This window comes from Cyanistes caeruleus, chromosome Z (assembly GCF_971803275.1).
Source record: "Cyanistes caeruleus chromosome Z, bCyaCae1.hap1.1, whole genome shotgun sequence".
Lineage (NCBI taxonomy): Eukaryota > Metazoa > Chordata > Aves > Passeriformes > Paridae > Cyanistes > Cyanistes caeruleus.
In genome coordinates this window covers 37,149,702-37,176,116 of record NC_141732.1, presented here as the reverse complement: position 1 = coordinate 37,176,116, position 26,415 = coordinate 37,149,702, and the positions used below count along the sequence as shown (strand labels likewise).

At 42.1% G+C, this 26,415-nt stretch overlaps 1 protein-coding gene and 1 long non-coding RNA gene across 3 annotated transcripts in view; both read left to right on the top strand.

Annotated features, from left to right (window-relative positions):
* NRG1 (neuregulin 1) overlaps window positions 1–26,415 on the top strand; it is a 448,500-nt gene that overhangs the window by 19,933 nt on the left and 402,152 nt on the right. The gene's annotated exons all lie outside the window — the stretch shown is intronic.
* Window positions 497–14,607, top strand: LOC111940904 (uncharacterized). Of its 2 annotated transcripts, XR_002869765.2 has the most exons (4): window positions 497–806; window positions 13,803–13,872; window positions 14,177–14,232; window positions 14,420–14,607. It is a non-coding gene; the product is annotated as an uncharacterized LOC111940904 (long non-coding RNA). The 2 variants fall into 2 exon arrangements; XR_015280192.1 differs by lacking the exon at window positions 14,420–14,607 and having other exon boundaries at window positions 14,177–14,363.

The window sequence follows — 26,415 nt, the reverse complement described above, 5'->3', positions numbered from 1 at the left end:
TTTCTCTACAATTGATGAAGTGTCACTGTCCAGGTATTTTCCTGGAAGCTCCAAAGCTCAGTTCTGACTGATTGCTACTCTAACCTGTTTCTCATTTTTAAATGTAGCCTGCTGCTTCTCAAAGCTCCAGATTACTGAGTGGAGATGACACTGATGGACTGGACTTTGTACTGAGCAGGAAGGCTGTCTGAGTGAAGTTCCAAGCGAAGGAAACAAAACCCATTGTTGCTATTTGGCAGTTTCTGCTAGAGAGAGCAGTGGAATGGAGTGATACATGCACGGAGTATTTAAAATAAGCTTGCCTCTGCACCTTCAGCTAAGGAAAAAGTGTGATGACAAGTTGATGACAGCTGATGACTGAATGAAGAGCTCAGTGGGGATGCCTAGGAAGAGCTTGTCTTTCCCCATTGTGTCTTCATAGAGGACCAAGAAGTGCCTCTAATTGTTACCAGGGACACAAATTGTACATAAAGTAACAACTGGACGGTGAGTCCCAGGTAACTGTGCCAGGACAGGACTTTGATCTGACTCTTTCTAAAGCATCTCTCATTCCTAGTAGTCCCTCCTTGTGCTTTGTGAACTTTGAGGAAGACAGGTAGATAGACAGGGTCAGATCCATGGTCCTAGCTGGACACAAGGAACTGGGATTGGTAGAATTGCGCCTCTGAGGACTGGAGAGGGTTCTTCATGACAGCTCCAACCACTGTCTCCAAAGGCAGGGTTATATTTGGTCTGCTGGAGAGTGGGAAGCAGATAGACGGTCTCTCCTGCCCTTGGTTACACATAATGAGCTTCCTGCAAGGAGGGTAGGTCTCACCCACTTTTCAATTTTTATTTAGTATTTGTGTCCACCACAGCCGAGTCCTTTAGAAAGGGGAAAAAAAGCAAAGTGTCATGTCTTACAGTAAGATGAGTGATAGGGAACTACTGCATGTATAGGAAGCTCCTGCTGTTGCACAGCCTAGCATTACTGCTTTAGCATTCACTGGCAAGAACACTTATTCCCTGCAGTCATCCCTCACTCGTTCTTTTCTTGACAGCAGATGGGAAGCAGGATAAGAAGACACCCTGAAAAAGAGTAATTACATCCTTATCTTTGCTTAATCTTGATTTTTCTGCACCTTCTTTCATAAGAGTTGATTAGTTGTGCTGTGTCAAGCAGATGCTTTAAAGAAATCTATTTATGGGGACACTCTGTTTGCAGCTGGAAATGGTTTACAATGGCAAAAAAAAGTACTTTCTCCACTGAGATGTGCAGACAGGCCCAAGGTCACGCTAGTCAAACAAAAGACATTCTGTCAGTGAACAAGATCAATGTGCTAGCACAGCCAGGCGCCAGAATCACAGAATGGCTGAGGTTGGAAGGGACATCTGAAGGTCATTGGATCCAATCTCCCATTTCAAGCAAGACCACCTAGAGCTGGTTGCCCAGAACATGTCCAGTAAGCTTTTAAATATCTTCAGGAACGGAGACCCTGCAACCTTCCTGGACGACACATGTCAGTCACCCTCACAGTAAGAAATTCATGAAGGTCAGGAGGAATGAGTTTGTGTTTGAGTTGTCCACATTAAGGGTGTTCCTTGGACTAATCCTACTGGCCCAATTTACCTGGAGCTAAGTGTAAGCACGAGTATTTTGATGTACCAGCATGAGCAAAACAACTTGATATCTTAATTTTGGTGAAAGAAAAACTAAAAGAGTTATCTGCCATGATAGGGGGAGGGAATGCCAAATAGGTTTGGCTGAGAAACAGTGGCTTTTCTGTATGGTTCAGTCCAAAACACCTGCAGGCTGACCAAGATTCTTTTGATTTCTGTAAGCTACAGACATTTCTGAGTGCTCCTGTTGGCAAAGAATTTGCATCTTAAAGAGTATTTTCTCCATCATCTTCCAGAGATGCATATTTAGTTTGCATATAATTTCGGTGTGGTGATCTCAGAGTAATATGAAGGATATGTGTCATACTTTAGAAGGCAAGGGCTCAGGCTTTATGATTACAGCATGAAAACCTCTTTCCCAAATTAGGCAAAATCTAGGGAAATGATAGAAATGCATGAGAGAAATGCATCCAGTTTATTTGCAGAAATGCCAGCAAGTCTCCTTACCAGAATTGTCCTGTGATACTGCCCTGTGCAGGGCAATGGCAAAAAGAAGTCCTGCACAAGGCAAATTTGCAAGAAAAAGTAGAGCATCAGCTTTGAACAAGCAAATCCTGTGGCACCCTGCACTGTTTTCCAATATTCAGGGTTATAATGTTAGGGGGGGCATAGAAGAGACAAGGGCATATGTATGCATCCTGTACAGACTGACACTGACCTGATGTTTGTAGAGGTCACCAAAAGCAATTTCCTCATGATTTCTAATTTCAAGATACAGTCCCTGAGTTAGTGAATAATGAGGATGAAATTACCCATCACTCTGTGTGCATTCTGTCTCTGCTTCTCACCTGGGTATCTTTTAGCACAAAAAATGGTGAAATTTCTCATGCATACCATGGCCAGATGTGCTTGACCTGAACTGTGAGAGTATTTGAAACTGAACTTATTTTTCCTGATAGTGTGGAAGTTAATACCAAGTTTATATGAGGACTCAAAACCCTACTGAATTTGAACATTTTGATGAAATACAGGCTGGCTTTAATTTTTGTCAAATACTGATAGCAGAAGCACTGGTATTTTTTTTGCAAATAGTGAGCCTGGGCCCATAATTTGCATCTAGATTTTATCCATTTTAGAAACTGAAGAGGCTCAGATCTATATTTTGATTGAATGCTAGCTCTAACTGCAGTAGTTCCCCTCAGAAGGCACCAGAAACAAAATTGATAGTGATAAACAGGTCACCTAGTGAAGAGTAATAAGATGATGCCACTTTTTTTTCAGATCTGTTTGGAAGAATAGCATACAGTGTAACACCACAAGTTAATAGCCAAAATTCTTTATTTTTTAATCAACCAGAGACTTACTGTTTCATGAGAAAAAAAACCAAAACCCAACCTTGCTTTGCTAAGGAATGTCCTTTATGCATACAGCACACTCCTGTATGTTCAAAGTTCATTGGGGCCAGCTGCTTGTTAGAGAATGAACTGCAAGCTGAGGTATTTTTGACTCTATCATGGGAATGCAAAGATGCCTGCAAGAGCATCTTTTAATATTGCTGCAAACACAGAAGTCTCTTCTTTATCTGTGAAGCAGAATTCTGGAAAGGGACAACTTCTGTGTGTCGATAAAGATATCTATTTTTCCCCATTATTCTGCTGTTGAAGAACATAGGGGAAATCTAGAAGTGTGCATGCTATAATGACAAAGTAGCCATGCAGGCTCATCTTTTCATTACTGGTGGCAGCAGCAGTAGTGGTAGTTATTACTTTTTTGAAAGACAAGTATAGCAGCAGCCTATTACACCAGAAAATCTGTTGTCCTGGATTGGTTTGCTTAGCCAGGCAAAGGCAGAAATTGGTTAAAAGGGAGGGGAGTGAGAGACACACAGCTCGTCGTTTTCTTGTGCCACACGTTTTATATGAAGACACAGATAATGAGGCTGGCTGACATTTATGCCACTGGCAGCAAGTGCCTAGATGAGTGGGGCAGTTAGCACCCTGCAAGGACGAGCCCTGCTCTTATACATCATACCTGGGCACCGACCAAAGCTGTCTGAGTACACACTGCTTCCTCACAAATGGTGTGTTATTTCCCAGTCATACCATTTGGCAGCTTTGCTGGGGTGTCTTCTGTGTGCACTGAGGCTAATATGGGAAGAAGTAGCTCTCAGAGATAGCAGGAGTCAAGCTTGTGTAGCCTCAGAACTGTCCTCCTCATCACCTTGGGGAGACAGTGATGCCCCTGACACCCTCTTGCAGCTGTGTCACTGGCAATTCCTTGTAGAAATGTAAAGTAGGTGTTGTGCTGCTGTGGGGAAGGCACTGACATTAGTGATAACTGGTGGTTCATACTCAGAGGCTGTTTCCTGTGTAAGGGGACCTGAACACACACTGAAAAAAAAGGGAATACTTTAGAAGTCTGTAGTAATGCAGTGTCCTTTCTTGGGAACTGTGCAGGATAATAATATTTTTTCATTTCCACAGTCTCCATAGATCCTAGTCATAACTCTCTGGTGCCACTGCAAGTAAGAAAAAGAAAGGATAGGTATAATTTCTTTTTTAGTTCACTTCCTACTTCAGCTTCTAAAATTGAGCTGTTTTCTATAATCTCTTAGTGTAGTGGCCTTTTGAAACACAGTTAGAAAACAATGCAGACTTTTTGTGTGTTTGCTTGTCCAAATAATACAAGTTCATACTTGGACCACTGCTGTTTAACATCTTTGTCAAGATGACAGTGGGACATGACATGGACAGTGGGATCAAGGCACCCTTAGCAAGTTTGCCACCAACACCAAGCAGTGTGGTCTAGGCAGCAAATGTGCACTTGCAGTCTGCAAGGCAAATGTGTGGGCAGCAGGGCCAGGGAGGGGATTCTGTCCCTCTGCTCCGCTTTGGTGAGACCCCACCTGGAACCCTGCATCCGGCTCTGGGGTCATCAACATAAGAAGGATGTGTCCCTGTTGGAGCGAGTCCAGAGGCCATGAAGATCAGAAGGATGGATTACATCTCCAGTGGGAGAAGACTGACAGAGTTGCAGCTGTTCTGCCATAGCAATGGGGAACAAAGACACATGGACCTCCTTGCTTGCTCTGAAGAAGATTGTTTATTATAACAAACTGAGCTTTCTATACTCTAAAATTAACTGAAACAAGCATGCATTGTCTGCCTGACACTGCAGTGTCACTGTTCATGTGTCCCTTTACCCAGTCAGCTCTCTGAATGTGTGGTGTCCACATATCTCCCCAGCCAAGCACTGCCTCATGCACGAGGCAACTATCAACCCATTCTTCGGTGATCCCAACCATAGCTGAGCCCTTCCCAGAGTGCTTTGGTTAACAAAAGTGAGCAGAAGTGAATGGGATTTAACAAAGGTGAAAAAAGTTCTTACTCTCTAAGGCTCTCCTTATTTCCCATAGTCTGCCTAGAGAAGGCCAAGGGAGACTTTACAGGAGCCTTCCAGTGTGCAGAGTGGGCAAAGAGAGCTGGAGAGGGATGCTTTAGAAGGTCATGTACTGATAGATCAAGGGAGAACAGCCTTAAGCTGAAGGAAGGTACATTTAGATTAGCTATCAGGAGGAAATTCATTACTGTGACAGTGGTGATGCACTGGCGCAGGTTGCCCAGAGGAGCTGTATATGACTCACCCCTGGAAGTGTTTAAGGCCAGTTGAACAGGCCTTTATGCCACCTGGTCTAGTGCAAAGTTTGCCAGCCCATGGTAGGGGGATTGGAACCAGATGACCTTGAGGGCTCTTTACAACTCAAACCATTCTATGAATCTATTATTTGGATGCCTCCGTTTTGTATGTTTTCTGCTTCACGGTGATGAAACAGTTCCTAAGCAGAATCTAGAAGTTCAAGTGTAGGTGACATAGAACATCCCACTGATGGCACTATTTTTATTCACAGTTTTCATCCATGTTCACCATACTGCCTCTGCATCTCCCAAACAAGATTTCATTCTCTTTCAATTAGGTCTTTAAAGATACACAGTATCTGCCAGTACAAAATTTGTAGTTTAAGTAGTGAGGAAAAGCTGTTGGAAATGAGGGAAAACTCATTTAACTGTCCATGAAGACAGAATTAGGAGCAGAAGATGCTATCTTGTCTTCTGAATTTTATGCAAGATTCTTAATTTTTCACTGTATACATTTAAAGAGTTACATATTAATTATAATATCCTCCCATGTTTTGAAGCTCAGAATGTCACTTACATAAATTCTGCCTGGGAGGTACATATTGCTTAATAGCTGAATTAATTTTTAATCTCCCTTTGAAGAATATTAATGCTTTATTTTTTATACTTCTCACAAGCAGCATTCCAGCAAAATGTCTCAAAGAAGAAAGGACTGGGAATACTTACCTTTGAAAGCAACATTTATTATTATCATAATTTATTGGAATTGTCAAACTTTTCCACAAAGCTCATACTTCTTTCCCTGACTGCTTTATTGATGCTGGTATCACTCAGCACTTATAGGAAGACTAATTTCTCAGCATTCAGTACCTGCTTGAACTTTTTGAACCTGAGCCTGTTACACCATGATATTCTTTGCACTGCTGAATATGAATCATAGCCTTTCCAGAACCTGTGAAAATATTTGAGTATCTATTTAAGGATTAAGGGAAAACAGTTCTATCAAAAGTAGAAAAATGAAGAATGAAATCTGTTTTTTCTGTAAGGCTATATAGACTGAAAAGTCTTCTGGTTTCCTTTTGAAATTGTCTAAAGTTTTTGCTATCTGCCTTGAAAATACAGCCACTTCACTAGGATTAAGGGTTGTTCACACATGTGAGTGGGCTAAATTAAAGCTAATAGGCATACTTTATTCTTTTGTTACTTTGCCTCTAAGTGCTTGACTTTGTAGGCTTAATGTTCTTTAAATGTAGGAGGATCACGGGTGAAACTTAGTGGCAAACTTGCATATATATGCAAAATGAGCAATCTATGATCCTTAAACTGGGGTCCTGTTCCCTTGATCTAGAGGTGTTGTATGTAATTCGGTTGATGTTTTTTTCTTCAGCATTTACTAAAAAAGTAGTATTCCATTTCCAGCACTTCTATATTTACCTTGGTGAGACAGCAAAAGGAGGATGCTTCGGCCCAAAACAGGCATTTTTAAAAAGAAAAAATTAGTTGATGCTCTATTACAGTGTGGAACAGTCACAAATCAAATCAAGCCTGCAGAAGCAATTTATACTTCAGGTAGAAAATGCTGATCTGATTCCTTCAGCTGTCTCTAATATACACAAAAGTGTAGTTTTTATGAGACCAAAATGAGATAATAGTTCTAGCACATTGTTGAAAGGCCATGTGTGTGTGCCTCAGACTTGCTGGCAGTTGTGCACTTTGAGAAGAATGGGAAGAAACAGTGCTCCGTGTGAGTTTTTACTGTGTAACCTCACACATGGCAGGAATGGGTTTCTGTTTTTACAGCTCTGCCTGTTTCTTGTAACTGGACTGAATGCTGCTACGGTCATGGCTTCCAAAGTTAGACAGCTTCTGGTTAGATAGCTGGAAAAAGACCCTCAAGAAATCAAGACTAGGAGTGATCTTCTTAGAAATTAGAGCCTGGTTAATGATACAGCTAACAAAAAAGGACAGTTTCCTCTCAATCTGGAAATCAGCCTATTCTGGAGATCATGTTGTTTGTCACATTTAATGAGTTAGTGAAAGAAAAAGATAGCTTCTGTGCAAACTCTTCTGAGGACTTTCACCTCAGCAATTTGTAATCATTAATAATCCAAAGGGATCTGAGAAAATCTGGGTTGCCATAAAGACATGGCTTATCTTAGAAAGTATAACACATGCTGTGAGTTGCCTCATTCCCTAAATATATGGATGAGGCTGGCCTTGAACAGCCTTCTGGAGAAAACGGCATGGGCATCTGCTTGAAGCTACTTTCTCATCATGCTGTTGAAACTTGAATGAAAACTCTTCAATGCCTCATAGTTTCAAGACATACATGAGAGAAAATATTACCTAATCATATACAGGATACAGGTCCACCCCTTTCTGAAGTGCCATGCCATTTGTGGCCTGCCACAAAAATGAAGGTGATGCATAGAGTTATTTGCCCTCAAAGTAAGAGCAAAGATGATGAACCAGATAGCACCTAAAAGAGAAGGTGCTTGAAGGTGTGATTATCTAATTTTGATCATGAAGACTTTGGTTACATATTAATGCATTAACATCAAAATAATTTCAGGGCCTGCCTGCCTGCCTAAGTGAAAGGCACCTTCTGAGAGGCCACTAATATTTTAAACTAGGGAAGTTTTGAAAACTTGGAAAATATTATATTTATATATAATATTATATATTTTATATATTATTAACTTAAGCTCCCTTATTATTATTTTTATTATTATTATTTAAGCACTCTTATTGCAGGCAGCGTTTTATACTAGCCAGTTGATATAACCTTTGTTCCCTTATCTCTAAGTAGCACCAACAACCTATCTGTTTTAGCAAGGAGGTTAGTATTTTCATTTTGCAAAATTATTCTCATTTATGATCATAGAATCATAGAGTGATTTGGGTTGAAAGCGATTTTTAAAGGTCATTCAGTGCAAACCCCTGTGATGATCAGGGACATCTTCAACTGGATCAGGTTGCTCAGAGCCCAGACCACCCTGACCTTTAATATTTCCAGGGATGGAGCATCTACCACCTCTCTGGGTAACCCGTTCCAGTGTTTAGAGAATCACTGAATTATTTAGTAATTATTTATTTATTTAGCTGTTATTATTAGACCTATAAAGTCAATGAGTCCAGCTTTTAGTTGATCACCACCTTGTCAACTACGCCAGAGCACTAAGTGCTATGTCCAGTTGTTTCTTGAGCATCTCCAGGGATGCTAGTTTCACCACCTTCCTGGGAAGACCATTCCAATGCTTGCTAACTCTTTCTATGAAGAAATTCTTCTTGATGTCCAGCCTGAACCTCCCCTGGTGCAGCTTGAGGCTGTGTCCTCTCATCCTGTCACTGGTTGCCTGTCAGAAGAAGTTGAATCCTGCCTTTCTCCAGCTTTGTTGCCCTTCTCTGGACACGCTCCGGCCCCTCAATGTCCTTCTTGTAGTGAGGAGGTGCAGAACTGGACACAGAACTGGAGGAGTGGCCTTACCACTGCCAAGCACAGAGGGATGATCACTGCCCTTGTCCTGCTGATCAGCCACACAGTTGCTGATACAGGCCAGGGTGCCATTTGTCTTCTTGGCCACCTGGGCACTCCATGGCTCATGTTCAGCCACTGTTGATCACCACCCCCAGGTCCTTTTCCACTGGGCAGCTTTCCAGTCACTCTCATTGTAAAAATTCTGTCCTTATATCTAGTCTGAATCTATCTGCTCTTTGGACCTCTTTTTCCTTTCTCTGCAGGCCTTACTAAAAAGTCTGACTCCATCTTGTAAGCTCATTGTAGGTACAATACACTGAAGGCTACAATAACGCCTCCCTGTGCCCTTCCCTTCTCCAATCTGAAAAATTCCAACTCTCTCAGTCTTTGTTCATAAGACAGGTGCTTCAGCATTTTTGTGGCCCTCTTCTGGGACCTGCTCCAGCAGCTCCATGACTTTCCTGTACTGGGGACCTGGCAGCTGGTTACTGTACTCCTGCTGGGGTCTCACTAGAGCAGGGCAGCAGAAGCTGCTCACACTGCTCTGGGAGAGAGGTCCTCCCTCTGTAAGACATCCATTCCCTCAGGCATGTCAAATGCAAGACTCAGCATTGGTATTAGCAAATTTGCTTATGGTGCACTAGATAATGTCTATTTTTATGGTGACTGGCTAAGAAACATTAATTTTTATGTCACCAGTTGTGGAACAGGATTCTTTCACTTCCTGTTCTTCTCCCAGCTCTTTTTTCTCTGTAGAGTGAAGGTGGCCTCTGCTGAACTCTATCCATAGAATGAGAGAAATGTAGAGAATGGGTCTGAGTAACAGAGCGGGACTGCATGCTAGAACTGCTGTTGGATCCTGACTGTATACTGATCTCATCCCATAGCAGAAGATTGCCTTGCAGGTGCAGAAATAGTTTTCAGTCTGGGTGACAGAACCAGAACAGACCTCTCTGGGTGTGTGTTAGAGCACACGTTAGATGCATGCCAATTTCTAGGCAGCTCTGCTGCTAAAGCTTTGCAGCAGAGCAATATTTTTCCTGCCTACAAGCCTAATCTGGGTGATGCTAAAGCAAAGCATATTCTTCTTTCATGTCACCATTTATTCAGAGAAAGCCACACTGGTTCCAGTTAAAGGTCTGTTAAAAATAACAGAGAGATCTTCAGGCTGCCCTGACCTGTGTATGCTGTCATCAGTACACAAAAGCATAGAAAGGAGTGCTGTGGCCTGCATATCCAAAATATGATCTGGACTGCCTGGCCCAAGCAGTGGGATATCCATTTGAACAGCATTGGTTGGGAATGTGCTGCAGAAAGTCTCTTTTCTTTTGCATGTCTTCCCAAGCAAGTGTGGACTTGAAATTGGGTCAGGCACTCTTACATAAATCATCCAGAGTGGAACATAATATCTTCTTTTGAGGATGCACTAGATCTGATATGCTTCATAGCTAGGTCCTTTGTTCTGTGTATAGTGGAGAGCTGAATCTTGCTAGCATTTATTTGGAGAGAGCGTTGAAGGGCTGCTGCTGAGCCACTACTGAGCTCTTCTGCCTGGCAGGAGAGTTTTTGTTGTAATACACTATTTGACATTTGCAACTCACCTATCTCATTGCAAACCAGACTTTTCTGGCTGGTCTTGTGCAAATGTTAGTGGCTGAAGGTTCTCTTTGAGTATTTGCTCTGTTTAAAAAGCAAATTTTAAGACACATTTCCTTTCTCCATCTCTTAGCTGATTATGTGATCTTCTCTTCCACTTTTACTTGTAACTCTTCCAAGCATCTTTTTCTTTTCATAAGATCACAAGCTCAAATACTTGTACATTGGTTTCCTTAGGACTTCAATAGGACCTACCTACCTATTGAAATTATTATTTTTACTGGCTTTTAGAGCATGTCTGCAATTTTAATCAACTAGATAATAAAATCATAGAATTACTTGGGTTGAAATGGACCTTATATGTCATCTAGTTTCAGTGCATCTGCCATGGGTGCCTTCCACTAGACCAGGTTGTTCATAGCTTCTTCCAACAATTCCAGGGATGAGGCATCCACAGCTTCTCTGGGAAACCTGTGCCAGTGCATTAACACCTTCACAGTGAAGACTTTCTTTCTCATATCTAATCAAAATCTACCCTTCTTCAGCTTAAGACCATTCATCCTCATCCTGTCTCTGCCTGCCCTTGTGAGAAGTCCCTCTCCATCTCTCTTGTAGCTCCCTTTGGTACTGAGAGGCTTTTGCAAGGTCTCTCCAAAGCCTTCTCTTCTCCAGCTAAACAGCTCAAATTCTCTTAGTCTGTCATCATAGTAGAGGTGCTACAGCTGTCAGCTTCATGTCTCTCCTCAACTCATTCCAGAGGGTCAACATCTCTTTAATGTAGGGGGGCCCTAGAGCTGGATGCAGAATTCCAGACGGGGTCTCACAAGAGCTGAGAAGATGGCAAGAATCACCTCCCTCAACTCCTGGCAATGGTCTCTTTGATGCAGCCTAGGACATGATTTGCCTCCAGCCTCTCACCACAATCAGCCTCTAGTCCTCCTCTTCATGATCCATTCTCCACCCAACTTGTTCTTGAGATTGCCCCAACCCAGGTGTAGGATTTTGTATTTGGCCTTATTGAACTTCATGAGATTCTCACAGCCCCACCTCTCCAGCCTGTCCAGTTCCCTCTGGATGGCATCCCTTCCCTCCAGACTGCTGAAAGTGTCAATGACAAACTTGCTGAGGGTGCCCTCAATCCTACTGTCTGTGTCACTGACAGAGATTTTAGACAGTGATAGTCCCAGCACTGACCTCTGAGGAGCAGCAGTTGCCATTGGTCTCCACTTGAGCTGTTGACTGCATCTCTTGAAGTGAGACTATCCAGACAATTTCTTATCCAGCAACTGTTCCATCTGAAAATACATGTGTCTCTAGTTTAGAGACAAGGATGTTATACAGGATAGCGTCAAATACTTTGCACAAGTTCAGGTAGATGGCATCTGTTGCTCTTTCTCATCTACCACTGCAGTAAACTCATTGTAGAAGGCTACCAAATTTGTCAGACATAATTTGCCTTCAGTGAACCCATGTTACTATCACTAATCACAGTAGTCTTCATTATTTAGGTGATGTACTCCTAAAAGGAGTAAAATGTTGAAATGCACTGCCTAAAAAGGAAAGAGCACAACCAGCCTTGTGGATGGATAACTTTTAAGAATTTAAATTAGGGCATTTATGGAATTAATATCTGTGCTCTTGGTCACTGGCTTTCTGACCATCACTGACTTCTATATCCATCACACTGACTTCTGCTTATTGCATTTACACATCTGCATACATTAAGTAGCCATAAGTAAGGAGGAACTTTGACAAACTGTGCAGTCTGACTGCTTACTGCTGAATAATGGCTTACAGAGAAACCTGACAAGAAATGTAAAATCAAGACAGTGCCTTTGCCCTTCTTGTCTTGGTCTCTTGTAATCTTAAGCAACCTTGATACTTTGAGACCTTTCTTGAATCTAAGCATAAAAGTACCTTTGGATTTTATACTCCTTTCACCTTTTAAATAAGCTTTACACAATTTTTAGAAAAACTTCAAAAAGCCAGTATAAATATATTCAAAACCAATTTGAGTCACTTCTTGTGCCAACACTCTGCTTTACCCCAAATGATTTTGTTCTTCCCTTGATGTTTAGTCCCTGTCAATTTACAGATAGTAAACATACCCTCTCCAGTCTTTGCTTTGCTAAGCTAAACAACTTCAATCCTTCAGTCTTTTCAGCTCAGGCAGGTCTCACTCTGTTCCTTCACCATATTTATTTCCAGTTCAATTTCAGTCTACTTCAAGATTATTGCCCAGAACCATCCTTGTGCAGTGCTGTTTTCTTGCTGTTACTCATAGATTTTCAGTCTCAGTTGCTTTATGGAGAGGATAGCTAAGACATTTTAGTGTCTGGAGAATCATACTAAGTTTAGCCCTGACAATACCAGCTTTTCATGTAAACAAAGAGAAAAGCAATAACTCCTCCTAATCATCTTATCCTGCTATGGGACATTTCTGCAGATGAATAAGCACTGCAAGTGTTGGAGTCAGTAACATGCTCATGAATTCATTATATATGCTGCTTGTTCATGGGCATTTCAGAGCATCTGCACTGTGATGCTCTTATGTGAATTTTATTGTCCTTCTCCTGTTTTGGGAGCCGAGACATATCCCATGTTTCAAGTTATAGCTGTTGTGCATAGTCTTTTTATCTGGAAAGGGTCTGGAGATGTGCTGCCTCTATGGCAGTTTGTGTCTTGTACATGACCCCTGGCTCATGATCCTCCTGATAGCAGCAGGATTGCAGCCCGCTGCCAAGCCACCTGGTTTGTCTTCTTGGACCATCTCTCAGTGGGACCCTTCTGGTGAGCTATACTGCAAAAGGAGCTCTGGATAAGGATGGTGCCTTGCTGCTTCCATCAGGGTGCATGCCTTCCTGCTCTTCCTTGCTTTGCCCTCCTGCGTGTGCATAGGCTGGGCCAAAGTCCCAGTCACAGGTGTGTGGCAGAGCACTCACTGCTGCTCTTTGCAAATGACTTATTAGCTGACATAAAAGACATCTTAAAGGTCCCAAGATGTTTGTAGGCAACATCAACCAATCAATCAGAGTATGTGTCAGACATTTGCATTCTGAAAAATGGATACCTCTCTCTGAGATTCAGTAGCAGGAATAGAAAGATGGTAACAAAACGAGTCTCCAGGGAGATCTTGTGTCAGTCTTCAAGGATGTAAAGGGAGTTTATAAGAAAGATGGAGTCAGATGTGTTAGTAGGTACTGTAGTTGTAGTGCAAGAGTTAATTGTTTTAAACTAAAAGAGTGTAGTTTCAGACTAGATATAAGGAAGATATTTTTTTATGCTGAGGATAGTGAAACACCTGAACAGGTTGGCCAGGGAGGTGGTAGATGCCCTATCACTGGAAACATTCAGGGTCAGATTGGAAGCGGCTCTGGGAAACCTGATCTAGTTGAAGATGTCCCTACTTACTGCAGAGAAGATTGGACTAGATGAACTTCAAAGGTTCTTTCCAACTCAAACTAATCTATGATGTTACAATTTTATGATCATAGAATAGAAAGTGCATTTCAGAAGACAGGACTCAAGGTAGCTCTGGTGGATTACTACACTCTTTTTGGAAAGGTGGGTATGCTGTGTTACAGATAATTCAGTATCTAGTTCTAAAAGCTAAAACCTGTATTTATTACCTTCGATTTCATGTATAGCCATTTGTCACCTGTTCTTTAAAACTTGATTTTCACAATGAGATATTCCCACCCTGCAAATCTTTCTGTTGTTATGTTTCACTGAATTAAAACAAGTGATAGGCTGGCTCTTTCTGTGTTATTTGGCCCGTGGGTGTTCAGTGTACATATACACAAGAGCAATTTAGTTAATGACTCATGCTTACTACCCTTGTCTTTGAATATGCTGTTGCCCCAAGCAGATGGAGATCATCATGAATACTGTTTCAGAAAAGGGCCCACCACCAGAGCTGCAGTAGTGAGAAACGTTTATTCAAGCATTTATGTCCCAAATCCTGGCGTTTTATTTGCCATGTCTTACTGGCGCATTAGCTGCTGCAATTGTTAAGCTTCTCTCTTAAGACAGATGGAGAGAAAACTACTCCAAAATATTTTCTCCAGAATACTGATGATCATACTACTTACCCTTTCCTATTTTTTTGAAGGAAACAGCATACACTTCCTGAGTTTCCTGTGACAAATAAAATGCAAGCATATTTTGAAAAGAGAAATGTTGACCCAACTTAACTTTCCATCCTCTTACGCTGTTTTGAGAATGAACTAGCATGCTTCAGATCATGGGAACAAACAAAAAGCATGGTGGCAGAGAAACAGCAGTATTTGAAGTAAAGCTGTTCAGCACTTCTTCTCAAGGTACAATGCCTTTGTCTCAAAATCCAAAACTACAGAGGGATTAGCTGCACAGAAGGAAAATAAAACATACCCACTGAAAATTGAAACCTGCAATGCAACTTGTCAGGGATTATTTGTTTGTCTTTTATTGGTGGGTAATCTCTCAATTACTAGAACATACTTTCTATCTCCAGCTGTGCCTAACCTTGTTTTAGCGTGGCCATAATTAACATAGTTAATTACACAGCTCTGAGTTGAAGTTAAGTACTTAGGTCACGTTCAGCTGGTCTTCACTTTCACCTCATGAATATATTATTAGGACAATAAAATTTCTTTGACTATAAATAGAACTCATATTTGCATGCTTTCTCTTAATAAAATTTATTTGGTATTTGTATATTTATCTCATTTGAAGCTGTATTTATAGTAAAATGATCTTTCATGTGGGTTTCTGATTATTGTCTTGTTATCAGATCCTGCTGTATTGTTGGCATGTGAATCTTCAGTTTCTTCACTAGGGACACTGTTTAGCAGAAAAGATGGTCAGGAGAGCAGAGTGGAGGAAAAGAGGGTGTTTTGGTATGCAGCTGTGCAATCAGTTAAGTGTGAAGAAAGGACTACTGCCTTCATCCACCCATGTAAGGTACAGGTAGCACTTAGCTTCTGAGATAAGTTCCCATAAAGTTGACATCTTGATATGTAACACTCATTCAAGGCCAGGTAGGCTGACCCGATGATGAAATTTGGTCTGCTGATTTAATTTGTAATGCAGCAGGGGTCTGGGTGTTATCCCATGCTCCAGGGGAGGTTTGTCACCTGATTACAAAAAAGTTCAAACTCTGCTTTGGGCTAATGAAGAAGTGTGTCATCCTGACATCCTGACAACCCTTTGCAGGTTGTCACTTTTCCCATACCCTGTTTTCTCTAAGTCCTGGTCCACAGGCACCACATCTTGCCAATACTTTTAACATTTATTACCAAGATGTTGCCTTAAAGCTCCTCACAATCTGGTGCAATTAAAGGATTGGATCCTCCTGTCATTCAGCTCTGTGGGAAGTGTGATATTTCCTCATTTCGCACTAAGCTTAGTCACTCCTCAGACAGACAGGGAAAAGGGACATATGTTCAGCTCTGTGTACCTGAGACAGCAGCCAGGGCTCCTCAGAGTCAGAGGGACAGATGGGCTCAGCCTCTGATTCTCTGTTCTGTCCTCTGAATGAGCTGAGTATCTGCAGTATATGCTTTGGGACAGCAAGTTGGACATGTCAGCCCTGAGTCCAGCCCATTGTGGCCATTATCGTGTTCTTGCTTGTGCATGGAGACAAAGAGCCTAAGCTGTTGAGAGTTGCAACATAGGAGTAGTTCCTCCAACTCCAGCCATTAATTTTTTATTTATTTGTCTCTGCTCAGAAGCATGGCCAAAAATAGGAGTGCCAGTGCACTATGTTTTCTCTCTGTACTAATATATCTGTAGTCCAGAGGAGAGACAGATCATAGTGAATCATTTCAGGGTTAGGTATTCCAGCCTTTTCCTCTGTCTTTGCTAAGGGCTGCTGTATAGTGCACTGTGGATCTTCCCTGGGAGTACTCCTGACGTATGGAAGGTCTCCACTGGGTTCTGTTCGCGTAAGGCAGAGTTCTGCTGTCTGAGCATTCTTAGATGTTCTCTGTTGGCAGAATTGTCCAGTGTTGTTGGGACCAGGTTCCATATGAATGCAGATCTTTGAACCTACCTCCTTCTAAATGCCTTCTCAAAACAGCTATAGTGAAATGTAGCTTTAATAAATGATCTGGCAACCACTGGGTTTTTAAGCCAGGTTTCAGATGAGATTTGTGTCAGTTTCAAAGGGTAGCTACAAATATCATGCTTAATGACTATGGTGTACAAATGAGTGAATACAGAGAGCTCTCACAAGAGAAATGAACCAAAAACTCTTGAAGCTGCCTGAGAATCCCAGTATTTAGTGTAACTGACAGATACAGTTGCCTCTGAGGAGACAGAACTCAAAGCCTTGTTCAGAAACATTGACCAAGTGGTTACAGAACATATCCTTGGATGTGACTACCCTATGTACATGCAAAACATTTATGACTGCTGCTTTATGTGTAAAGACTGAAATGCATTTGTCAATGGTGTTACCAGACTTTTAAGCTAAAGATAGTATTACAATTCAGAATGGAGGAATTTTTGTGAAATTCTCACACTCGTCTTAGAGGTTTGATTGTAAGTGTCTTGTCCCAGCTCACAAAATTACTCTGCTCTAAATCTCATCAGAGATTTTTAAAAGATGACTTCTAAAACAGTTGCTGTTATGTTGTCATAACTCATTAGCCAGAGAAGTGCACAGCATATGACTCTACCAGGTTTGTCATGGACTCAGTTATTTATGAGGGCCAGACTTCCAATATCTCTAGTAATATTTTTAAATTTACCCTTTTTTCTTAAAATTACCCTTTTTTCTTTTTTCCTCAAACTTTTGAAGCCAATGGGACTCTCCTTTTGGTTTTTTGAAATGCCTAATAAATGTATACGTTACAAAAAATATTAAGCTCTGATTCAATGCTGTGAGTAGATAGTATAACTTATCCAAAAAAAAATAAACTGAGAAAATGATGAGAATGCCTGTTATTTTAGGATGGCCAGTCAGCCTATTAGGAAACAGTTCAAGAAAGGAGAGGTGGAGGAAATAGACTCAGTTTAATTCAACCTGAGTCTTCCTTATCCAAGCTGGAAATGACAGCAGCAGTTCCATCTTACTCTCATGATCACATAGCCAGGAAGAAAAACTTAGGCTCTGTTGTTGCTTCCATTGCACTGTGTGGACACTTGTGGCTTTTCAGAAGTTGCCTGCAGAGGCAGACCTTGAGAAGCCTGGCAGAATCCACTCAGAAAATGATTACTGCAGAAGGAACAAGAACATCTCTCATCTTGGGCCTGGGCCCTGACAACTTGTGATCTATTTGACGCATACTTCTTGCAGTGGATATGTGGCTGGAGCTCTCCCAGGCATGTTTCTGAGCTTAGGGAGAGGATAATTTAAAGTCAGAATATCTAAATCAGTGCTGGGTATTCATTGCTACATGATGTGGTTGATACCAGTGGGACTTGACATATGAAATCAGTTTGATGTGACATTAGATGTTTTTGCTGCAAAAAATATTTGCAATTAAGAGACCAGATTTTCAAATTATTTTCCCCAGCAACTCTTCAAGTTTTTCAGAATTATTTTGTATCCTCAAACTTTCCCTTACAGATACCCATTATGTTTGGTTGCTTAAGGAGTGAAGGAGGATTTAATCAGAAATATTTCCCTTTTTGTGTTATCAAAAGTACCTCTATAAAAGATGTGTGCTAACATTTTCTAGTGAAAATGTTTCTGTTGTGTGTGATACTAAGAAAGTCAACCTTTGTCTTGTTTAATTGTAAAAAATACTGCTAGGATGCAAATATGCAGACTATGTGGATCTTGTTACCACAGATGGTAGCTTATACCGGGGATTTCCAGACAGGGAAACCAGTTATCTCAAAGCTGGCAGCTAAATAGGCAGCTGATCTTCAGAAAACAGAGCTGGTGCAGCTCATGTGCTAATGGCATCCAGACTCAAACAGAAGGGACCACTCCTGTGCACTGCTTGCAGACTGGAATGATCTAATTTTCACAGTCTATAAGCATCAGCTGAAAAATTTAGCTAGTGGATAAGCCCTCTGCAACTTACAATCACTTGTCTACCTCAAATTCAATGAAGAAGGAAAAAAAAAAAAGACAGCAAATGCCCCCACACCTTCTAAAGGAGAAGAGGTGTCTGAAAATTAGACTGAATCATTAGCATGGTAGGACCAGCCAGCAGAACTAGTGAAAAAGTAAGTTGGCTCATGTATTCATTTGGACACCTTGCAGCCTGGGAGGGAGGCTTTGTGGGTGCCCTGGCCTGCAGACCTGGGTGGCTTCATAAAGCAATCAGGGCTGCAACCCAGCAGGGACTGAGAGCAGCCCTCTGGGAACCGGGTTGTTGCTGGCACTGGCATACCCAGTTGCTTTTTTTTGCAGGCAGGGCTGTGGGTAAGGGCACTTGACAAGGGAAACCTTGTGCCACACTCTCCTCTCGAAACTGCTCTTATCCCATTGAGATATAGCTTGATTCTGTTGCTGCATCTCAGCCACATTGGCTGAATGTTGCCCTGCAGTAGTTGTCTAAGCGAATATAATTCACTGATTACTCCAGCTATTTAAGATGCTTAGAGAGTAGAGGAGGAGAGTTAAGATGTGAAGATACTTCTTTTCAGAAGATTTATAATTGTGGGGATTTTCTCTCTATTTTTCTACCATATGAAGAAATGACGAAGCAGAAGAGAGTCTAGCTCAGGCTGTGATAAAGAGGTATTTGTTTCCTCACCCAGCAATGTTGATTAAGCTGGAGATAGGGAAGTGTATTTATTTCCACGCTGCTGTTCCAAATCAGTGCCACCTGCCAGAGGAATGGACTCTAATAAATTCCTGTAGCACCATAAGACACAAGTGTTATATTGGTTCTGTAGCCTTTTCTGCTGAAAAATCATCACCATGGTGAATGTTTTTCATTGGCAGGGGAAATAGGCAGATACTCTCCTGTGCTGTGAGGCCAGATAGGCTGAAGTAGAAACTGCCAGACTTAGTGCTGAGGATGCAGTTAGTTGGACCACAATGATGCATCTAAGTAATGCAGGCTATGGGGTGCTACATTCTGGGCAGTGATGTGTGGCCCTTGACTGTGCACTGTGAGCACCTTCAAAATTTCAAACTGTGTGTGGAAGTACTGCCATTCAAAGTAAAAGTCTGTTCTGATCTCTATTAGATTTGGAGTTTAATTTACTGCAGTAAGGGATAGTAGGATTAGATCTTTCAAAACCCATTATACTTAAATCCTCAACACTGTTACCAGATTTTGTTTTCTTGTTCCCCCATCCACAAGCAGTTGGGTTGGATGTTTGCATTCCTTCACTCTTAAGCTGGTAAAGTCAAATTGTTGTTTAGCCTGTATTTCCCAAGAGAAAGATGTTTTTGAAGACCTGTCTTTTTAAAGCACTGACCTGACATAGTTCTGCAGCTGTGTTGTCAATTCTCAGTAACAATCATGGAACTAGGTGGTTTTTTTTCTTTATTAATGCATTTATTTGAAAGTGATTTTCACTTGGAACTGGACAAATAAAATTCTATGAGCCAAACCTTTCTTAGAAGGAGGAAAACTTTTCAGAAAAGTTTTGCAAGTGATCTGTATTAAAATAAAATAATTTAATTAAGGCTAACTATTCAGAACATAATCAATTTTAAGCAAATTGCACTTCTCTTGCATTTTCTTTACCTATTTATCTCCACTATCTAGAAAGCTGAACAGAAACTAAAAGCCCTGTAGAAACATACAAAACATGGTAGAGAAGGATCTGAACTGCCTACACTGTAACATTAAAAAAACAAAGGAAGTATTGGTGCAAGCTATAGAACAAATACAGAATTTATGGAGGGGTTTTAAGAAGCAGGAAGCTGCTGGAGATTAAGTTTCTCTATAACCAAGTTCCTGGTAAGATCTATTAAGAAACTCACTGAGGGAGCTGAGTGTGGCTGGAAAATCACTGGTTGTTGCTGTCCCTGGGTTGTCTCCAGATCAGAGCATATTTCCTGAACTTATGAGGTCTATGCCCTGTGCCCTGACCCACAGGACTGTCCAGTCTCCATTTCCTGTTCTGTTGTCTGAGCAGATTCAAAAGGACTCGTGAAGGAAACATAGCAACACATGGGACTCCAGGGCATTCAGTTGCTACGGTCTGCTTTCCCTCTTTTGCTGTCATCTTAGAAAATGTTCAGACTGAAAAGATAGCTCTTGAGCTCTTGGGGCTGTTTGTAAATACAAGTGCTGGTTTTCTTGTTGCATTTTTCACTCTAACACCTTCAGATCACACAGAATTTCCAAGAGTTTACTTTTGTTCAGGCCAAAAGCAGAATTTGAGCTTCAAATTTCCTCTGTGCCAGAGATACCTGGTTGCAGACAACCAGGTACATTGAAATGGAAAGTGAGAATATTTTCCCTGAAAACAGCTTTGCTTGTTATTCTGTGCCCCAAAGCTACTTCAGCCAGTGGAACATGGTCAAATGAACACAGTCGCATTTCCTCTCATTTTGCACAGAATGGAATCAGCAAGAAAAGTTCAGAGCAGGGAAGAGTCTCTGAACTGAGGCCCATTTCACTTATTTCATTCTACCTCTCTTTAGGCTGGAGTAAAATTGATTCAGTATCTTGTATCTTTAGTCTATGTGTTTTTTTTTAAACTAAGAATATTCTTCTATTTATCTTTAAGTGTACTTTCATGCTGTTTGGGTGCTCTGATTTTTTGGTCCATGCTGCAAAGCTGTTACAGGGAGCCAAGTTTCCATTCCATGGTGAAATTGCCTCCTGCAGCTTTTGCTAAACATTGCTCATATCCTGAACACATTTCTTCCACCACATACTATTCTTACTATCATTGTTCTGTGATAGCACCCCCTTACTTTAAGCCATTTTCTCACTGGGGAAAACAGAACAGAGTGATCTGAATGCCTGTGATGAGTTTCCTCATGGATATAGATGTCCCCAGGTGCATCCTTTCTGCATGGGAAAGCTTTACAGGGAGCATACTGCTCCAGTCCATTCTGCAGTCACAAAGTGTGGGTGGATATGGCTGGTGACAGTAAGCAGGTCTTCTCTTCCTTGAGATGAAGGAGTAGGTGCTTTTCCCAGGGATCAGTACCTGTATCTGATAACTTGCATTATGGGAAGGGATAACCACTGTGCAGAGAGGTGAAATAGGGATGACCTTTTGTGTTTGCACTGGCACACTTCAACCAGATTGATAAATAGTAGTCACACAGCCTAGCTGTATAAGACATGCTTGTAGCATTTTCCATCTAATTTTCATTCCTACACAGAAACTAGTAACCTCAGAGTCCTTGTATGTGTAACACAACCTGGGAGAGGAAGGATCTAAAGCATGAAAGGTAGCTCTCTCATAGCAGTGAGTTGTACACAGAAAATACTAGAATGCAATTGCCCATCAGCTTGAAAGCAGTAGGTTAGCTGCTGAGAGAGGGATGCAGATAGAAGCACAGAGAACGCAGATGGAATTGCACTTGTCATCTCTAAAGACACTGCAGGCCTGTTAGCAAAAGCTGGAAGGAGGCCTACAATAGAAAAAGGAGTGAAGATTATGCTGCTGATGAAAAGCTAATAGACACACCTGTGCATTAGAGAATATGGACAGTAAAAAACCTGTTTGCTGCATAATGTGGTAGTGAACTGATGGGATTCCAGCCCTACTACTTTTTCCCAACTTTGTCACATTTCAAAGCTTCAGACATGGTTCAAATTTCTAAAATGTTGTGAAGGTGGTTTTAAGCCACAGAGATCAAGGAGGGGGAAAAAGTTTAGAAATACGAAGATTTTCATAGTGTTTTAATGTGTGTAGAGTGTAGTATAGTTTACTTTTCCAACTACTTTGTGATATCCATAAAGACTAGAATAGTTTTATTTCCTAATGGAAACAAGGAATAGGTAAGGTTGGAAAGGACCACAGTGGGTCATCTGGTCCAACCTCCCTGCGCAGGCTGGGCCCTCCTAGAGCACATGGCACAGGGTTGTGCCTGGATGTTTCCTGAATATGTCCAGTGAGGGACACTCCCCATCTCTGAGCAGCCTGTTCAGTGCTCAGTCACACAATAAAGAAGTTTTCCCCCGAGTTCAGGTGAAACTTTCTGTGCATTAGTTTCTGCCTGTTGCCCCTTGTCCTGTTGCTGGGCACCATAGAGAAGAGCCTGTCTCCATCCTCTGATGCCTTTCCTTCAGATACTGACAGACATTGGTGAGGTTCCCGCTCAGCTATCTCTTCTCTAAGATGAAGATCAGGCCTGGCTCCTTCAGCCTTTTCTCATAAAAAAGATGCTTCAGTCCCCTCATCATCTTTATTGCCCTCCACTGGACCTCTTTCAGAAACTTCCACCTCTCTTGTCCTGAGGAGTATTGTCCTGAGAAATACTGTACACAGTATTTCTGATGTGCCTCACCAGGGTGGAGTAGAGGGTCAGGATCACCTCCCTTGACCTGCAGGCAGTGCTCTTCCTAATGCACCCCAGGATCCCATTGGCCTTCTTGGCCCCCAGGACACACTGCTGGCTCATGGACAGCTTGTTGTCCAGCAGGACACCCAGGTCCTTCTCCACAGAGCTGCTTCCCAGCAGGTCACCCCCAGCCTCTGCTGGTGCCTGGGGTTGTTCCTCCCCAGGTGTGGGATCATGCACTTGTTGAATTTCAGAAGTTTCTTCTCTTCCCATCCCTTCAGCCTGCAAAGTCCTTCTGAAGGGCTGCACAGCCCTCCAGGGTGTTGGTCACTCCTCTGAACTTTGTGTCATCAGTAAACTTGGTGAAGAGGCATCTGCCCCTTCATCCAAGTCTTTGGTGAATAAGTTAAACAACACTGGGCCCAGTGGAAAACTTGTTTCCAGTATGGAAACTTGGAGGACACCAGAAGTGACAGGCCTCCAACTTGACCCTGTGACTTTGATTAGGGTACTCTGGGATCTGCTATTCAGCCAGGTCTCTATCCCTCTCACTTTCCACTCATTGGATCCAAACATCCTGAGTTTCCCTATGAGGATGTTGGGTAAGACAATGTCTAATGGCTTACTGAAGTCAAGATGTATCATTCTTCAGTATGGAGGAAATAACCCTCAGCTATTTCTCTTGGGCTTCTCTTCCCTGCATGCCTGTTCCAATGGGATATTTCCAAGATTCCTAAAGAGGCTAACATTAGCTCTCTTGAAGTCCATGATTGCTTGTTGTCCTCCTTCCTCTTTGCCCAACAGTGAACTCCACAATCTCATGGTCACTGATGCTGCCCCCTTCACATCTCCAACAAGGGCCTCCCCTGTTTGTTGTTATAATGTTGAGCAGCACGCCATTCCTTGTGGGAACCTCTGCTGTGTCAGAACGTTGTCATCAATGCTTTCCAGGGACCTCCTGGACTGTTTGTGTTGTGTCACTTCTCCAGCAGGTGTCAGGGGAGTTAAAGTCCCCCGCAAAAATCTGTGACTTAGAGGCTGTTCAAGCTGCCTGTAGAAGTCCTCATCCACTTTTTCCTGACCAGGTGGCTTGTAGCAAACACCCACAACAATGTCACCCTAGACTGTCCTTTTATCCTGACTCATAAGCTCTTGATTCTCTCATCACCCACCCCAGACAGAGCTCAATACATTCCAAGTGCTTCCTCACATAGAGGGAACCTCCACCAGTGCACCTTCCTGGTCTGTCTTTCCTAAGCAAAGTGTGGCCCTTCATGACAACATTCCAGACATGTGAAGTATCCCACAATGTCTCCATAACTGCAGTAAGATCAAAGCTCTTTGACTTCACTCTGATACCTAGTTCCTCCTGTTTGTTCCCCATACTGCATTCACTGGTGTGCAGGCATTTTATAGAACTATTTGACTGTGTCAATGTTCCAGTGGAGGTGCAAAGGGACCACCCACAGTCCTGTCTTGCAGTTACATCTTTGGCTGCTTGTGCTTGCTTAAGGTATCCCCTCTTAAGCCTCCTTTTTCTACTTGGCTGGTTACAATAGTTCTTCCCACACCTTATCTCTGTCAAGCCTGGCTATGTCCACATCCACCTTCAAATCTAGTTTAATTCTCTCATAGAGCCCTGCTAAATCCTGAGCTAAGATTTCCCCCTTTGAGAGAGGTGGAGCCCATTTATTGCCAGCAGGCACAGTGTCATACAAACTGATCTGTGATAAACCACTCAGAATTCTGCTGGTAACACCAGTTTTAAAGCCAGGTGTTCATCTGCCTGGTTTTCCTGTTTCTTGCCCCATCAATCCTTAAAACAAGTAGGATAAAAAAGAATACAACCGGTGCTCCAGACCCCTTGATCAGCTGTCCCCAAGGCCCTGAGGTCCCTTTTGATCATCTGCACCCTTGTTGTTGGGACTTGGTCATTTACCCACCTGGAAAACCAGCAGTGGGTAATCATCAGTGGGCTGCACCAGGCTGGGAAGTTTCTTGGTGATGTCCCTTATCCAGGTGCCAGAGAGCCAACACACCTCCCTATTGGATTGGATCCAGTTGGCATATCAGGCCCCCCATTCCTCTGAAGAGGGTGTCACCCATAACTACTACCCTCCTTCTTCTTAATTGAAGAGGTTGTGATGTGGGGGATAACTGCTCTGCCACAGGCAATCTCATCAACCTGGATGGACCTTCACCCACTTTCTCATTCCTCTGGTCCTCATTTCCTTGGTTCACAGATTCCAGGGCCTCATATCTATTGCATACAGGCACCTAAGGAAGTGAGGCAGGTCAGGAGGGGTTTCACCTGCTAGCTCAAGCAAAAACCCATTTTCATTGCCCTCGTTCTCAAAGGTCCCTTCCTTCTGGCTGGTTGTGAGAGGGCAGGGGGCCCATGGCTTCTTGTGAAGTGGTCTGTTGGTCTGAAACATTGCAAAGTGTGGCTACACCAGCCAATTTCTTCCTCAGGGTCCCTAGCACTTCCTGTGTCAGCTCTACTGCTAGGCTGAGCAGACCACTGCACCTCACAGAGCTGCTCTCCCTGCTGCCCTCTGACAGCAGCACCAGGCTCTGGTACTCCCTGCAGCCTGAGATCTGGACCATGGCAAGCTTTTGTTGTGCTCCATTTGGGTCGCTACATCCTTTGTGGTGCACGCAGAGGAAGCAGCTTTTTCCCAAGTGGACACCATACCTGAGCTCTCTTGGTAAGGATGATGACCACCAGCTGAGGTAAGTGCTTGAGCTAGCAGTGCCTCAGTGCCTGCACACACTGCTACACCACATCTTAGCTGGGTGTGCTATGCCCTGTTTGCCCACTTCATTAATTCAGTGTAATCTCAATGTGTCCCAGTTCATCCCAGCTGATGAATGTTGACTGAATCTGAACAAACTATCATACTGATTTAGGTCAATGGTCAAAGAGTTCTGACTATTTATTTCTTTCATAACCATTCTGAGCAAAGACATTATGAAAAAACTCATTTGCATAACTTTCTACAGGGTTTAGAAGAGACGAAAAAATTTTGTGATGTCTTCAATAAAATGCTCATATCCTTCCTATGAAATGTGTCCTTGTAGTTGCATTCTTTCAATTAGAATTACCTTAGCCTTTAAAGCTTTTTCAACATATATTGTAGGTCCTTACAAGTCAGTCTCCTTTTCATTCCTTGTTTTGTGGACACAGTCCTGATCACAGGAGTCCTGTGGGCTCCTGTGTCTGTCCTACCTGTCCAAACACAAATGTGTGTGGCATTTCTCATGACAACTATGTCATTAGAATGCATTTTCATTTTGGGTATGGGTTAGCATTTTTAGAAGCTCCACATGGATATGAAACCCCAAGTTATAGACTCAAAAACTGAGGTGGAAACTTCAGGCATGTTCTTTTCTAAAAGCATTTTACATTCTTATATTTGAATTAAGATTCTTTCAAAATTCATAAGGAATTTTTATCTGATTGTCAAATTATTGGAGCCCTAATTTTTGTGTTACTAGAAAGCAAAAGCATTGAATTCAATATGAAGAGAAAAACTGTAAAAGCTTCAGTGGGGAAAAAATGTGAAAAAGTGATGTCATACCATGTCACCACAGTATTTCTATAAAATTTTGAATATTTCATGCACAGGAGTGAAAATCACTTGATTCATGTTTTTGAAAAGAAAATTGCTCTGGAGTGTTTTGCAACCATCAACACTGACAACAGCATTTTCTCAGAGAATGAGCTTTTATCAGCTGTGAGGTGG